Here is an 18,233-nt window from a genome sequence, read left to right as displayed (position 1 = left end):
TACACGGACTGACCAGTGGCTCCACAAGCCTTAAAGCCTCCCGTTCTGACACCAAACACAAAAGCCCATGAAATAGCACATCATGACCATGTTACAAGTCCACACTTAAAAAAAATAAGCTTCAGAGAGATTAAATAATTTGCCTAAAGTTACACAGATATACATTTCAGTTAGCGACCTTGAGAACGTTGCTGTGCTGACCTAGGTTCCTGGTTTGAGCGACTACATGGGTGGCAGGGTCAGTGACCAGCACAGGGAAAGCTGGAAGGGGCCTGGCTCCAAGGGAAAATCGTGGGTTCAGTGTCAGCTGTGTGGTGTTTGAGGAAACTTTGAGATAATGCACGGAAATACGTCAGAGAAATAGTGATTGTCTTGGACAAAAGGAAAAGTGGTCCTAGAGAGACAAGCTCTGACAGGTCAGTATGACACAGTTGGTGTGGATGGGACAGCAGGGAGCAGGGAGTGAGCACTGGCTTCCAGAACTCATGGGCTGGATAAAGCAGCAGCAAACCGGGACGGGGAGGAAGGAGGAGAAAGACAGGAAGAAATACAGGCAGTTCCTTGATTTCAGTTAATGCATGACAACGGCACTGCCATCACAGGACCAACTTTCCTGCCAGACCAGCCTTCGAGGAAGGTTTCCCTGCTGGAAACCCACGTCCCACACAGCACAGGTCTAGGGAGGGGACAGGAGTCAGCAGACAGGGGGGCTCGCACCACCCCAGCCCCTTCCCCAGGTCTTCTTCTCCCTCACCACCCTGTCATCTGGGTCCCGAGGCTTGTCTGTCCCACAATCATCTGGTCCCCCAACCATGCCCTTCCCAGCCCCATGTGCTGGGTGAGCTGTCCTGCAGGGGCGGGTGACATAACTCACACAGTGCTCCGCCCTGACAGGACCACCTGGAAACCCCAGTATCTTTTCTTTAGCTTTTCAGGATCCACCCTTTTCGTCATTTGCATCTACTGAGCCCAGCTGTCCTTCCTCCTGCCCCATTTCTATCCACCAATCTTCATTTCCTCAAAGCTCAGCTCAAAGGCGACTGTTCCTTCCACTGAAAATTATGTTTCCCCCTTCCTGGGAACTACGGGCTTCTGTTTAGATCTCAACTACACCCTGAGTGTATTTGTGCGACTTATGTCATCTACGTGGCCATAATCCTGGGGGACACTTGTCCTGTTTCACTCATCTGTTTCCTCACAGGTTACTTGGGGACGCAGTGGTTTCACATTGGGTAATGGATCACCACTGTGGGAATGCCAGGCACTCCAGCAGAATTTCCAAGAAAAAAAAAAGAGAGAGAGAGAGTTCCTTCTCTTCCTTACATCTTCATAAAGCTGTAGAACTTAGAAAAAAGGTTTCACAGCTGCCAAGTCATTTTATTCCCATATAGCCATGAGTTATTGTGAGGAAACTAAAAATGACAGAAGATAACTAATGCTTTTAAGCTCACGCAGTTAGTAAACTAGAAAAAAAAGAATTACCCTTCCTCCAAATCTGGAACAATGTCCCCCAGGTGGCACTCAAGTCACTTTACAGGTGACACTGTGGGTGTGGATCGGCCCCAGCACGGACGAGACCACGGGTCGTAATTCTCCAGGTGGAGCACAGATATTTCACACAGACTTACAGGAAAACATCTCTTCCCTCTCTTATCCAAGACGAAGAAATCTGGCATAATACAAGAAAAAAAATAAATGTTTCCGGGGGTTCACAGCACACCAAGGTCTCAAGGATAGCCACTGAGGACCCATAAAGAATCGCCCTCAGAAAATCCATGAGAAAGTCCCGACTCCCTTGCTTCCTTCTAACAGACTCGGTGCGTCTTCATTAGACAGAGTTCTCAAAACAGGAACCGTAGAAATACAGTGTTAACTGGCCAGGATTATCGAAGTATATTATCCAATCCCTTACTTACAACTGATATCACACAGCAAACACAGAAACTGCTGAGCACTGCGAGGGCCTCAGAAATAATACCCAGCACGCAGGGACACGTGAGAGAGTCTGCTTGTGATGAACCCAGGCAGGGCGTGTTTCTGACACTTGTCCACAGTACGTGGCACTTTAGTCTCTTCTCCATTTTCGCAGAATAAAGACACTACCTTTTATTTAATAAGGAAGCAGCAACCCAGTAGAGGGACCTTCTGAGTGATATCAAGTCACCCGAAAGGAAGGAAGCCCCTGGTTCGCACCCAGTCAGCCTCCGTCCTCCCTGGGCTCATCACACTCCCCTTTCCACTGTCTCTCACCCCAGAGCAAGGCATGGGGGAGCGTGTCTTCAACAGAAGAGGAGATCTAGCTGGGGAATTAGAGAACACTTACTCGCCCGTGATGGAAAACATGCCAAAGGAGTGAAGGTTACCATTCAGACTCAGAATGTGCCATGGAGCCGCTTTTATGAGCACAAGGAGTGGCGATAATGATGGCCCCCGGAGACCGAATGAGGGGTCTTGTACCTGAGCGTCTCCTCGGTCCCCGAGGGCCAGTGCAGCGCGCGGGAGCGGACGCGCAAGCCTGTGACCCTTGACGCAGAAGATCCCATATCTTGCGGGGCCCCTTCCAGAGCCTTGGAGATACACCACCGGGACCTCTGGGCACAAGTCCTGAGACACACTCGCGGTGATTCCTGCCGCGGAGGCTCCATCCAGCAGCTCTGCTTCCGTCATAGCCCTGCTTCAGGACATCTCATGAGGAATCAGAACTGCTCCTCTTGGCCCCAGCTGACCAGTGAGAAGTTTCTTGCATGCCTTCCCCACCAGCCGAGGATATGCAGCTCGCTACTTCCTTGTCACTTTGCCACAGCGCAGAATATCAGCCTCGGGCACTAAAATCCCGGGCAGATAATGCAGTCTTTTTCTCTGCTGACTTAAGGAGAAGCAGCCTTATTTCCTTCTGGAGCTGGGGAGGCTTATATAGCACACCCAGTCTCACCAAGGAAAGTTAACACACAGATTAACTCTGCAGCCACTGAATCAGTTCATTAAATATCCACTTCTTTGCAAGTTGGGCAAAAGTTGGTGATGTCGAACCTTACTTTTGGTAGATTTGCTCGTTGGCTTTGAGATCCCAGCTGAAACAGAGACGTCATACCCCAACATCTTGTAAGACACACAGCACATTGTGCTAAAAAGCTTTTTAATAAAATTGATTGAGGAACAAAAATGTCTGGAGACCACTTCTCCCTCCCAATCCACATGTTATGATGTTAAGCCATTTTCAAAGCAATTTAGTTCCTGACACCACCATGATGACTGTAGAATATAATCCCATCATTCCGAAATCTGTCCCATCATTATGTATCACACACTTTATCACTCTGGGAAGCTAGAGACCATCATCTGGCCCGGACACACCTCGTGCAAAGGGAAGTGCCCTGACAGCACAGAGAAGCTTTCAGGAACGTGTAAATTGCACAGAATTGGTCTTCACAACTCTACCATTTCCCCCAGAGATACGTGTGCTGTCCACAGCAGCACACCAGGCTCCGTACACATCCGTGTTGTGACCTGCCTTACTCAGGTCACCAGCAGTCTTGAACATCTCCGTGAAGACCTTGCTTCCTCAGCCCTTCGGGTTTTCTCTCCTCTCAACCTGCCTCTGTTTATCCTTCCTACATATTCTTGATTAAGTTTCCCACCTTTTCTTATTCCCTTGTAGGACTTCCTTACTTGTATAGGACATCATCAGTCACTTATAAATCTTAGTGTTTGCAAAGAACTTCTAGTCATCTACCATCTGTGTGTTAACTGTATGACGTCTTTAATAGAAAACACACCTTTGATTGGGTCACGATAAAATCTGTGATTTCTCGGGTTATGGGTTGTGCATTTTGAGGCTTGTTTAGGAACTTTTTCCTCATGCCAGGTCACAAATATGTTCTCTTATACTTTTATATTAACTTCATAGTTTTCAAATTTAAATTTTTGTTTTTAACCCATTCTTCTTACACAGTTCATCTTTTTTCACAGACTGGAAGTTAGAAATCTGATTTTGTTTTCTGCATTTAGTGATCTGGTTTTTCCAAAGTCCTCCCAAACTTCTCCATTTGTTGTAGTTCCATGATTAGTATTCATTCTGTCTCCACGCAGATACCTGGCTGTCTCCGAGATCTCTGCCCCACGGGACTTTTGTTTCTGAACCAAGAACACGATTTTCTATTAATAGGCCTTATAATATGTCTTACTGTCAGGTTGGACAATTCTTCCTTTAATTTTTTTTTCATATTCAAAAATTACCCTCATACAATATTTAGAAGTTTAAGTTCATTGAATCAACTTATAAATTATGTAGGAGAAAATTGACATATTTTAATGTGTCTCTAGCCAAAGACACATAATAACTTAATTTATATAAATATTTTTTAAAGTTTTAATTAGATTCCAGTTAGTTAACATACAGTGTAATATCAGTTTCAGGTATAGAATTTAGTGATTCCACACTTCCATACAACACTCAGTGCTCATCCCAGCAAGTGCTCTCCTTAATCTCCATCACCTATTTCATCCCACCCCCTACCTCCCCTCTGGAAACCACCAGTGTGTTCTCAGTAGTTAAGAGTCTCTTTCTTGGTTTCTCTCTTTTTCCCACTTTGCTTGTTTCTTTTGTTTCTTAAATTCCAGATATGAGTGAAATCTTGTGGTATTTGGCTTTCTCTGAGTTTTTTCATTTAGCATAATATACTCCAGTTCCATCTACATTGTGGAAAAGATTTCATTCTTTTTCAACACCAAGTAATATTCCATTATATATCTAATGGAATACACACACACACACACACACACCATGTCTTTATCCATTCATCAGTCAATGGGCATTTGGGCTCTTTCCATAATTTGGCTGTTGTCGGTAGTGCTGCTATAAACATTGGGGTGCCTGTGCTCCTCAAACAGGCACTCCTATATCCTTTGGATAAATATCTAGTAGTGCAATTGCTGTGTTGTAGGATAGTTCTATTTTTAATTTTTTGAGGAACCTCCACACTGTTCTCCAGAGTGGCTGTATCAGTTTGCATTCCCATCAGCAGTGCAAAAGGGTTCCTCTTTCTCCACATCCTTGCTAACATCTGTTGTTGTTTGAGTTGTTAATTTTAGCCACTCTGACAGGTGTGAGGTGGTATCTCATCCTGGTTTTGATGTGTATTTCCATGATGAGTGATTTTGAGCATTTTTTCATGTTTCTGTTAGCCATCTGGATGTCTTCTTTGGAAAAGTGTCGGTTCATGTCTTCTGCCCATTTCTTAACTGGATATTTATTTTTTGGGTGTTGAGTTTGGTAAGTTCTTTATAGATTTTGTATACTAACCCTTTATCAGATTTGCTATTTGCAAATATCTTCTCCTATTCCATCGGTTGCATTTTAGTTTTCATTGTTAATTTGCTGTGCAGAAGCTTTTTATCATGATGACGTCCCAATAGTTAATGTTTGCTTTTGTTTCCCTTGCCTCACAAGAACTATCAAATAAAGCTGCTGTGGCTGAGATCAAAGAAGTTACTGCCTATTTTCTCCTCCAAGATTTTGATGGTTTCCTCTCTCACATTAGGTCTTCCATCCATTTTGAATTTATTTTTGTGTATGGTGTAAAAAAAAACTGGTCCATTTTTATTCCTTTTATACAAATCTTTCCTCATGCCAGTTCAAACAATTTAATACTTTGTCCATAGAGTTCTATGTATCTCTAATAAATTAATTCTGTATGCTATATAGATTTTATTGCTAATATCAGTTGCATCTTCTCTCTACTATATCATTATCCAGAAATTTTGGTGAACTCTCTTCTTAGTCTATTGATTCTCTTTGATTTCTAGAGAGTTCATGGCACATATAAAGTCTCATCTCTTTTTCATCATTACATAACATGTTTCGGGATCTCGCCTGATAGGATGGACTAATATTGGCAAAGAAACAGCAATGGTAGTGGACATCCTAACCCTACAGGAAAGCATCTGTAGTTTCTCCATTACAGGTGATTGCTCTGGTTTGTTCACATATAACACTTAGTAACTGTGTGAAATTCCCTTTTATTATTACTTTGGTAGAGTTTTGGAGTCATAAACACATGCTGACCTTTATCAAATGCTTTTTGTGTGACAAGTAAAACTTTTGTTCTTTGCAGGCTCCTGATGTGTTGATTGACACTGACAGATTCTAATGTTGAGCACAGATCCCCTCTGCTGAAGTATTACTCTCATTAGAAAGTGAGCCATCCTCTCTCTCCAGAGCAGCCAGAGGCCAGTGACTGACTGACCTAGGGTGGCAAAGGCTGGCTCCCTGCCTTGATGTGAAACTGATGCTACCATGAAATTTGTATGCAGGTCTCCTCAGGGACAAGACCAATGCTTGCATCACCCTTGCTTAGCTTTCCTACTCTGCATTGCCTCCCTCACTCCACTCCTGCTAAGAGCTCATGTCAGAATCTGCTTCTGGGAGCCTGACTGAAGATAGTGTATGGGAAGGAGCCAAGATGCGGAACAGCATGGAAGCTTTTTGTCTGTCTCGTGTCCATGAAATACAGCCAGACCAACACTGAACCATCCTACACACCTAGAAAACTGATTGCAGGATTAACACAACAATCTGCACAACCTGAACCACAGAATTCAGCAGGTATGCAGCGTGGAGAGCTGAACTTGAGGAGCAAGAAGCCATGAAAGGTAGGGAACTACTTTTGCAGGTGGAGAGAGGACGGAGACTGGGGGGTGGGAGAAGGAGCATACGGGAAAGGCACCCATCCCCGAAAACAACTGGAGAGAAAGTGGAAAACTGGAAACAGCTGCAGGGACTAAACTAAAAAGGGACAAAGGAGAAAGGAGAAATGAGAGGGTTTAAATTCCATTAAGACTGTAAACAAGGGGAGGACAAAGGAGGCAATTCCACAGCTCGATACCTGGAGGTGCTCTGGTGGGAAGGGCGAATCCCCAGGAACAGAGTGGGGTCTGGGAGGATATGGGGCCACACGGGGTAAAGCAGTTACACTGCTGGAAGGACATTTGGTAGAGACTGTTGAAGCCACCTGGCCCCAGCAGACCCCAGAAGGCAGCCACATTTGTTGGTGCTGGGGCAAGGTAGTTAAGGGTGAAGCCTGGTGCCTGATGTGTGTTGTGATTTTCCATAATCCCTGAAACACTGATGCTACACTGTCCCGTGAACATTTTCTGGGATGGGCTGGCACCTGGCTGCAGTCTCAGGGCACCGGCAACAATTCAGGGTATACCCTGGGTGCAGCCGATATTTGGCCATTGCTCACTCAGCCATTGCTCAGTGAGACCCTCCCACAGATGGGCAGAATGGGTCAAAGCCGCAGTCCTTCAGAAGTAAGGGGCTGGGGAAAATAGCCACATCTGAGACAAAACTTGGGAGAGAGGTACTACCTGGGGCCTGGTCACAGACAGTGAAAAAGCGGGAAGTGTATGAGAGCTGAAGACAGAGGATGGGTGCGTGATTGCCAATCAGGGAGAACAGACTGGGTAGCAGGGTGGCACCATTTTCACCACTCCCACACATGCACATACACACCTACGAGCACTGCAACAATCCACCCCAGTGGTCTAGCAGGGCCATATAGTAGAAAGCAGAGCTGTTACACTGAGCCCTACCCAACTGGGCCAACTTCACTCTTCAGGAACACAAGTCTCACTGTCAGCTTAATTTATGGACTATAAAGAGCTACGTAGACTGACTTCTAGGGGAAAAAGAAACAATTTCAGTCCTACTTCAATCTGTTAGCAGGTTCATCTATTCAATTTTCTTTCTTTTTTTTTTCTTTTTCTCTTTTACAATTCTTTTCTTTTTCTTGAAAACAGAAAGAAAAAATTCATTTTTATTTTCAAATTTATTACAAATATCTTTCTTTAATTTTATTACTATATTTTTTACTTTTGTGTAAATTTTTACAACTTCTACTTTACTTCCATCATTTTATTTTAGTCTACTTCAGTGTATTCACCTTTTCAAATTTTCAAACAATTTCCTTTTTTTCTTTTCCTTTCTTTTTCTTTTTTTTCTTTTCCGTTTCCTTTCTTTTTCATGAATACAGTAAGGGAAAAACTTCATTTTTACTTTCAATTTCTATTAAAATATTATTTAATTTTCATTACTATATTTTTTGCTTTTGTGTAATTTTTTTAAAATTCTAATTTACTTCCGTCATTCTATTTTAGTCAACTACAATGTATTCACTTTTTTAAATTTTCAAATGATTTCTTTTTTCTTTTTTTATCTTTTTCTCTTTATCGTTTATTTTCTTTTTTCCTAAATACAGAAAAATAAAAATTCACATTTATTAACTTTTATTTAAAATGTTTTCCTTTAATTTTTTTCTACTATATTCTTTACTTTTGTGTATATTTTTTCAAGTTCTATTTTATCCCCATAATCACATTTTAGTCTACTTCAGGGTATTAATTTTTTCAAATTCTCAAATGATTTTCTTTTGTTTTTTTCTCTGCCTCCGTTTTTTTTCTCTAATCTATGAAACCACTTTTACCACCCAGACCAAAACACACCTAGGATCTAGCATCATCTATTCGATTTGTGTGTATGTGTGTGTGTGTGTTTAATTTTTAATTTTAATATTTTTTAATTTTAATTTTTTTAATTTCAATTTTTCTACCTCATTAAACCTTTTCTCCCTTCAAAATGACAAAACGAAGGAATTCACCCCAAAAGAAAGAGCATGAAGAAACGCCAGCCAGGGATTTAACCAACACAGACACAAGCAAGATGTCTAAACCAGAATTTAGAATCATGATGATAAGAATACTAGCTGGAGTCGAAAATAGACTAGAATCCCTTTCTGCAGAGATAAAAGAAGTCAAAAATAGCCACAATGAAATTAAAAATGCTATAACTGAGCTGCAATCACAGATGGATGCAGCGGCAGCAAGGATGGACAAGGCAGAACAGAGAATCAGCGATATAGCGGACAACCTTGTAGAGAATAATGAAGCAGAAAAAAAGAGGGAGATTAAGGCAAAAAGGCACGATTTAAGAATTAGAAAAATCAGGGGCGCCTGGGTGGCGCAGTCGGTTAAGCGTCCGACTTCAGCCAGGTCACGATCTCGCGGTCCGTGAGTTCGAGCCCCGCGTCGGGCTCTGGGCTGATGGCTCAGAGCCTGGAGCCTGTTTCCGATTCTGTGTCTCCCTCTCTCTCTGCCCCTCCCCCGTTCATGCTCTGTCTCTCTCTGTCCCAAAAATAAATAAACGTTGAAAAAAAAAATTAAAAAAAAAAAAAAACAAAGAATTAGAAAAATCAGTGACTCATTAAAAAGGAACAACATCAGAATCATAGGGGTTCCAGAGGAGGAAGAGAGAGAAATAGGGGTAGAAGGGTTATGTGAGCAAATCATAGCAGAAAATTTCCAAACCTGGGGAAAGACACAGACATCAAAATCCAGGAAGCACAGAGGACCCCCCATTAGATTCAACAAAAACCGACATCAACAAGGCATATCATAGTCAAGTTCACAAAATACTTGGGCAAGGAGAGAATCATGAAAGCAGCAAGGGAAAAAAAGTCCCTAACCTACAAGGGAAGACAGATCAGGTTTGCAGCAGACCTATCCACAGAAACTTGGCAGGCCAGAAAGGAGTGGCAGGATATATTCAGTGTGCTGAATCAGAAAAATAGACAGCCAAGAATTCTTTATCCAGCAAGGCTGTCATTCAAAATAGAAGGAGAGATAAAAAAGTTTCCCAGACAAACAAAAATTAAAGGAGTTTGTGACTACTAAACCAGCCCTGCAAGAAATTTTAAGGTGGGATTTCTGAGGGGAGAAAAGATGAAAAAAAAAATATATATATATACGTATATATATACATATACATAAATAAATGAATATCAAAAGCAACAAAAGATTAGAAAGGACCAGAAAACACCACCAGAAACTCCAACTCTACAAGCATCATAATGGCAATAAATTCATATCTTTCAGTACTCACTCTAAACATCAATGGACTCAATCCTCCAATCAAAAGACATAGGGTAACAGAATGGATAAGAAAACAAGATCCATCTATATGCTGTTTACAAGAGACCCACTTTAGACCTAAAGACACCTTCAGATTGAAAATAAGGGGATGGGGAACCATCTATCATGCTAATTGTCAACAAAAGAGAGCTGGAGTAGCCATACTTATATCAGACAATCTAGACTTTAAAATAAAGACTGTATCAAGAGATGCAGAAGGGCATTATATCATAATCAAGGGGTCTATAGACCAAGAAGACCTAACAATTGTAAGCATTTCTGTGCCAAATGTGGCAGCACCCAAATATATAAATCAATTAATCACAAACATAAAGAAAATCATTGATAGTAATATCATTATAGAAGGAGACTTCAACACCCCACCCACAACAATGGACACATCATCTAATCAAAAAATCATCAAGGAAACAATGGCTTTGAATGACACACTGGACCAGATGGACTTCACAGATATATTCAGAACATTTCATCCTAAAGCAGCAGAATATACATTCTTCTCCAGTGCACATGGAACATTCTCCAGAATAGACCATATACTGGGACACAAATCAGCCCTAAGTAAGTACAAAAAGATCGAGATCATACCGTGCATATTTTCAAACCACAACGCTATGAAACTCAAAATCAACCACAAGAAAAAATTTGGAAAGGTAGGAAATACTTGGAGACTGAAGAATATCCCACTAAAGAATGAATGGGCTAACCAAGCAGTTAAAGAGGAAATGAAAAAGTATATGGAAGTCAATGAAAACGATAACACCACAACCCAAAACCTCTGGGATGCAGCAAAGGCGGTCATAAGAGGAAAGTATACAGCAATCCAGGCCTTCCTAAAGAAGGAAGAGAGATCTCAGATACACAACCTAACCTTATGCCTTAAGGAGCTGGAAAAAGAACAAATAAAACCCAAACCAGCAGAAGACAGGAAATAATACACATTCAAGCAGAAATTAATGCTATCGAAACCAAAAAAAACAGAACAGATCAATGAAACCAGAAGCTGGTTCTTTGAAAGAATTAACAAAATTGATAAACTACTAGCCAGTTTGATCAAGAAGAAAAAGGAAAGGACCCAAATAAATAAAATCAAGAATGAAAGGGGAGAGATCAAAACCAACACAACAGAAACAAAAACAATAATAAGAGAATATTATGAGCAATTATATGCCAATAAAATGGGCAATCTGGAAGAAATGGACAAATTCCTAGAAACATATACAGTACCAAAAGTGAAACAGGAAGAAATAGAAAATTTGAACAGACCCATAAACAGTAAGGAAATCGAATTAGTAATAAAAAATCTACGAAAAAAACAAGAGTCCAGGGCCAGATGGCTTTCCAGGGGAATTCTACCAAACATTTAAGGAAGAGTTAACACCTATTCTCTTGAAGGTGTTCCAAAAAAAAATAGAAATGGAAGGAAAACTTCCAGACTCTTTCTGTGAATCTAGCATTACCTTGATTCCAAAACCAGACAGAGACCCCACTAAAAAGGAGAACTATAGACCAATTTCCCTGATGAACATGGATGCAAAAATCCTCAACAAGATATTAGCCAACCAGATCCAACAATACATTAAAAAGTTATTCACCATGACCAAGAGGAATTTATACCTGGGATGCAGGGCTGGTTCAATATCCACAAAACAATTAACGAGATTCATCACATCAAAAAGAAAGGACAAGAACCCTATGATCCTCTCAATAGATGCAGAGAAAGCATTTGACAAAATACAGCACCTTGCTTGATAAAAATCCTCAAGAAAGTAGGGATAGAAGGATCATACCTCGAGATCATAAAAGCCATATAAGAACGACCCAATGCTAATATCCCCAATGGGGAAAAAATGAGAGCTTTCCCCCTAAGGTCAGAACAAGACAGGGATGTCCACTCTCACCACTGATATTCAACATAGTATTGTAAGTCTTAGCGTCTGCAATCAGACAACACAAAGAAATAAAAGGCATCCAAATCAGCCAGGAGGAGGTCAGATTTTCACTCTTTGCAGATGACATGATAACTCTATATGGAAAACCCTAAGATCCCACAAAAAAAAAAAAAAACATGCTAGAATTGATTCATGAATTCAGCAAAGTTGCAGGATATAAAACCAATGCACAGAAATCGGTTGCATTCCTATACATCAACAATGAAGTGATAGAAAGAGAAATCAAGGAATCGATCCCATTTACATGCACCAAAAACCACAAAATACCTAGGTATAAATCTAACCAAAGAGGTGAAAAATCTATACACTGAAAACTATAGAAAGCTTATGAAAGAAATGGAAGAAGACACAAAACAATGGAAAAACATTCCATGCTCCTGGGTAGGAAGAACAAATAATATTAAAATGTTGATACTACCCAAAGCAATCTACATATTCAACGCAATCACTATCAAAGTAACACCAGCATTCTTCACAGAGCTAGAACAAATAATCCTAAAATTTGTATGGAACCAGAAAAGACCCCAAATAGTCAAAGCAATCTGGGGGAAAAAAAACAAAAAACAAAGCAGGAGGCATCACAATCCCAGACTTTAAGCTATACTAAAAAGCTATAATCATCAAGACAGTATGGTACTGGCACAAGAACAGACACTCAGATCTATGGAACAGAATAGAGAACCCAGAAATGGACCCACAAACGTATGACCAACTAACCTTTGATGAAGCAGGAAAGAATATCCAATGGAATATAGACAATCTCTTCAGCAAGTGGTGCTGGGAAAGCTGGACAGCGACACGCAGAAGAATGAACCTGGACCACTTTCTTACACCAGACACACACACACAAAAATTCAAAATGGATGAAAGACCTCAATGTAAGACAAGAAGCCATCCAAATCCTCGAGGAGAAAGCAGGCAAAAACCTCTTTGATCTTGGCTGCAGCAACTTACTAAATATGTCTCCAGAGGCAAGTGAAACAAAAGCAAAAATGAACTATTGGGACCTCATGAAAATCACAAGTTTCTGCACAGCAAAGGAAACAGTCAGAAAAACTAAAAGGCACCCGACAGAATGGGAGAAGATATTTGCAAATGACATATCAGATAAAGGGTTAGTATCCAAAGTCTATAAAGAACTTACCAAACTCGACACCAAAAAAACAAATAATCCAGTGAAGAAATGGGCAAAAGACATGAATAGACACTTCTCCAAGGAAGACATCCAGATGGCCAACAGACACAGGAAAAGATGCTCCACATCACTCATCAGGGAAATACAAATCAAAACCACAATGAGATACCACCTCACACCTGTCAGAATGGCTAACATTAACAACTCAGGCCACAACAGATGTTGGTGAGGATGCAGAGAAAGAGGATCTCTTTTGCACTGTTGGTGGCAATGCAAGCTGGTGCAGCCACTCTGGAAAACAGTATGGAGGTTTCTCAAAAAACTAAAAATAGAACTACCCTACGACCCAGCGATTACACTACTAGGCATTTATCCACGGGATACAGGTGTGCTGTTTTGAAGGGACACATGTATCCCAATGTTCACAGCAGCACTATCAACAATAGCCAAAGTACGGAAAGAGCCCAAATGTCCATCGATGGATGAATGGATAAAGAAAATGTGGTATATGTATACAATGGAGTATTACTCAACAATCAAAAAGAATGAAATCTTGCCATTTGCAACTGTGTGGATAGAACTGGAGGGTATTATGCTAAGTGAAATTAGTCAGTCAGAGAAAGACAAAAATCATGACTTCACTCACATGAGGACTTTAAGAGACAAAACAGATGAACATAAGGGAAGGGAAACAAAAATAATATAAAAACAGGGAGGGGGACAAAACAGAAGAGACACAAATATGGAGAACAAACTGAGGGTTGCTGGAGGGGTTATGGGAGGGGGGATGGGCTAAATGGGTAAGAGGTATTAAGGTATCTACTCCTGAAATCATTGTTTCACTATATGCTAACTAATTTGGATGCAAATTTAAAAAACATTAAATTAAATTAAAAAAATAATAATAAATAAACATTAAAAAAATAGATGGTGTATGGTATGTGCTGGAAGGTTGGCTTGTGCATGCACACCCTGAATGTATTACTCATGACCTTGAAAATGTAGACATCCTGACCTCTCTCTATAGTCCCGTGAAGCAGAATGTGCAGTACTGCTGTTCAGCATTCAAGGTCAGGGTCTGCAGGTGTGTCCAGCCCAGAGGGTCTCCTTTGTAACCATGAGTGAATGAGTGGCCAGCCTTGATCCCCTGGGGGTGCTGGTCATGTGAGAAGAGGACAATCTACAGATGGCTGCTGGGCTAAGTTGCTATGCTATAAAAGTCTGCTGTACATAGATCCCAGCAGCCTGATGTTTTGTCCAGCCAGCTGCTCCTGAACTTCCTGCACAAAAGTTCCCCCAATACACCTGGGTCTCTTCACTGTCTGAGTTTTTTCTTTGGCTTCACCAGACCATCTCCCGCCCTAAGTACAGAGTCTGCTGGGATGCAGTTAAACATGATAACATTCTATATCCAAGACTAAGAACAAATTCCAGAAATCTCATCCTTATCCTGTGGTTTGACAATTAACACAAAGTCCCCTGATCCCCCCAAGTCAATACCTAGGGCCTCTTGGTCTCATGAGCCCACTGTGTTCTTCTCAAGTGTCATTTGGCATTAGTGTAGACCACAATGTTAACACAGCATGTCTCTTTGGGCAGAGCCTGATCTTTGTTACTGGAGGAGCAAAGGACAATACAAAGAAGATAGAAGTCACAGCTCCTGCCCTTGGAAAGTTTGAACAGTAATGAGCAGACAGACACAGCAGAAAGCAGCAGCATCTATTAAAAACATAGGCAATACTAAAGTGCAATTATATAGACACAGAAAAATGTCTGATTTGATTAAAATGACTTAAGTCAGGCATCTCTGCATAGAGTTTGTTAACTTACATTTAAGGGCTAACCATGGATATGTAGGCTGAAAGTCTAGAAATTTTCGCTTTCATGGAATTGATATTCAGTTAAATGATTTTTGGTGAATCCAACCACTTTCCCATCACAACTCATCCTATGCATTACTTTGGCCCTGATTAACATAAAATGTCCTTCTACAAATTAATACATTTAGAAAAAAAGTAAAGAATCATATAATTTGCTACACAGCATATAACTGGCTATAACACCCAGTGAGGACTTGAGGATCCTGGCAGCTGGCCACGTGAGCCCAGAGATGGCTGAGCTGTGGCTGACACATCTTTATTGCAGCTGGCTGATTCCCAGGCAGTCAGCTAAGCTGTACTTAGATTTTTGATCCCTGGAAATCTTGAGGTAATAACCATTTCTTATTTTAAGCTGCTAAATTTTAGGGGAACTTGTTACTCATGAGTATAACTAATAAAAGTAACATTCGAATCTTTTTTTTTTAATTTGAAAAATCTACAATTGAAGGAAGCCATGTTAACCCAGAAAAATTAGTACAGATATAGTTGGCAACTTATGTAATATATATTGTCCATATTTACAAAGTGCATAATTAAGGAACAGTTTGTATGGAAGGTACATGCTCAGCTGTGCCCTAAATGCTTCATAAGAAAATCAACAAATTCAGGGGCACCTGGGTGGCTCAGTCCAGCATCAACTCTTGGTTTAGGCTCAGGTCATGATCTCATGGTTCATGGAATCAAGCCCCATGTCGGGCTCTGCACTAACAGTGTGGAGCCTGCTTGGGATTCTCTCTCTCCTTCTCTCTGCCCCTCCCCTGCTTGTGCTCTCTCTCTTTCTCTCTCTCTCAAAATAAATAAATAAATGTAAATTTTTTTTGAAAAAGCAAAGAGAAAAAAAATTACACAAAACAATGTTGTTAGTCTCAAATGGAAGTAAAAGCTGGAGAAATACATAAAAGCCAGTAGTATAAATATTTAAGGCATCTAAGTTCACGGGGAAGATAACGCCAAAAGAAACCATGGGTGGCTGAGGAAGGAGCCATGTCTCAGACTCTCGCATTCTCTCCCTCTCTCTCTCTCTCTCTCCCCCTCTCCCTCTCTCAAAAATAAATAAACATTAAAAAATTGTAAACATGTAGGTAGTGGATAAGCTTGGAACATGAAATTGTAGACTTAGTAATACGTGGCCATTTGTATTACCACAAATTTTATTTTTTTTATTTTTTATTTTTTCCCACACAAATTTTATTTTATTTTCAGATATCACAAAAGTACTGAGACTTCGAATTGAATCTATACAAATTGGGGGGAAGGTGACATCATTAAATATTTCAATGCATAATATGATTTATCTCTCCATTTTTATCTTTTTAATTTACTCTCAATATTTTAGACCTTTTCCCCCTAGATTTTCAAATAATTTTTGAATAATTGCTTACCTAATCTTTAAAAATGTTGTGTTTTTTTTTTTTATTTTAATTCACTCGTTAGGGTCTTCAGTATAATGTAGAACAGAAGTATTGTTAGCAGAAATCCTTCCCTTTCAACATTTCACTATCAAAAACCATGTATTCTGTGGGTATTATGTAGAGATTTTCTATCAGTTTAGGGAGATTCTCTCTTAGTCCTAGATTTCCATGAATTGTGTTTTTTTATAATGAATAAACATTGGATTTAGCGCATGCTTTTTCTATGCATATCAGTATATATTATATTTCTTTCTTTTGTGTCCATATAATATATCACCTGATGGAGTTTTACTATTAAATCAACTTTAAATACCTGAAGGAAGGCAATGTTAGCCACAATGTGTATTTTCACTGGAATCGATGTGATCCTATTTTGTTCAGGATTTTCACTTTGATGTTCCTGGTTGATATAGGCCTGCAAGTTCTATTTCTTGTACTATTATTGATGGTTTTTACATGAATGTTATAATAGCTTCATTGAATGCTTAACAGATACTTCTTACTTTTTCTATTCTATGGAAGACTTGGTAAGATTGGCATAATTTTATTTTATTTTTTATGGAATTTGCCAATAAAACCATCTAATAAAACCATCCAGGAAAACCACCTGATTTTTCTTATAGGAAAGTTACAATTACAGAGTGAATTCATCCAAAGCTCTATGATGAATGCATGACTCCAGCTTTTTTTATTCTTGTGTCAACTTTGGTAAGTTAGGTTGTTTTTTTATGCAAATTTTCAAAAGAGTTGACATAAAGTTGTTCATAACAGTGCCTTATAGTTTTCAATTGGGGGAAAAGAGCAATTATAATTTGGAAATGACATAAATTTGGGGTTTTTTTTATTTTTTAATGTTTATTTATTTTTGAGAGAGAGAGACAGACAGAGCATGAGTTGGGGAGGGACAGGCAGAGAGGGAGACACACAGAATCCGAGGCAGGCTCCAGGCTCTGAGCTATCAGCGCAGAGCCCAAAGCAAAGCTCAAACTCATGGACCATGAGATCATGACAAGCTGAGTTCGGACGCTTAACCAACTGAGCCACCCAGGAGCCCCTAAATTTCAGTTTCTTGTTGTTCAGTGCAGATGATGCTAGCCCAACATGGGGTAGGCACACCAGACAAGCTTAAAAATCACCAGTAGTGATAAATGCACACTGAGATGTAAAGAAACCACTATACAAAAATTTTGACATTCATTTGTCCCTCAGATCCTAAACTACATTTGTTTCATTTATTTTTAGTGAACCAGATATGAAATTTTATACTAACAAATTAACTCATTTGAATAAGTTTTTTTTTTCATTTTCAAATAAAACTGCCCAACAAGGCACAATTGTTAAATGTGGGCATGAATGTTAGTGGGAATGAAAATTGGTGCAGCCACTCTGGAAAACAGTGCGGAGGTTCCTCAAAAAATTAAAAATAGACCTACTCTATGACCCAGCAATAGCACTGCTAGGAATTTACCCAAGGGATACAGGAGTACTGATGCATAGGGGCACTTGTACCCCAATGTTTATAGCAGCACTCTCAACAATAGCCAAATTATGGAAAGAGCCTAAATGTCCATCAACTGATGAATGGATAAAAAAATTGTGGTTTATATACACAATGGAGTACTACGTGGCAATGAGAAAGAATGAAATATGGCCCTTTGTAGCAACATGGATGGAACTGGAGAGTGTGATGCTAAGTGAAATAAGCCATACAGAGAAAGACAGATACCATATGGTTTCACTCTTATGTGGATCCTGAGAAACTTAACAGAAACCCAAGGGGGAGGGGAAGGAAAAAGAAGAGGTTAGAGTGGAAGAGAGCCAAAGCATAAGAGACTCTTAAAAACTGAGAACAAACTGAGGGTTGATGGGG

Source organism: Leopardus geoffroyi, chromosome B2 (assembly GCF_018350155.1).
Source record: "Leopardus geoffroyi isolate Oge1 chromosome B2, O.geoffroyi_Oge1_pat1.0, whole genome shotgun sequence".
NCBI lineage: Eukaryota > Metazoa > Chordata > Mammalia > Carnivora > Felidae > Leopardus > Leopardus geoffroyi.
This window is presented reverse-complemented; position numbering follows the sequence as displayed.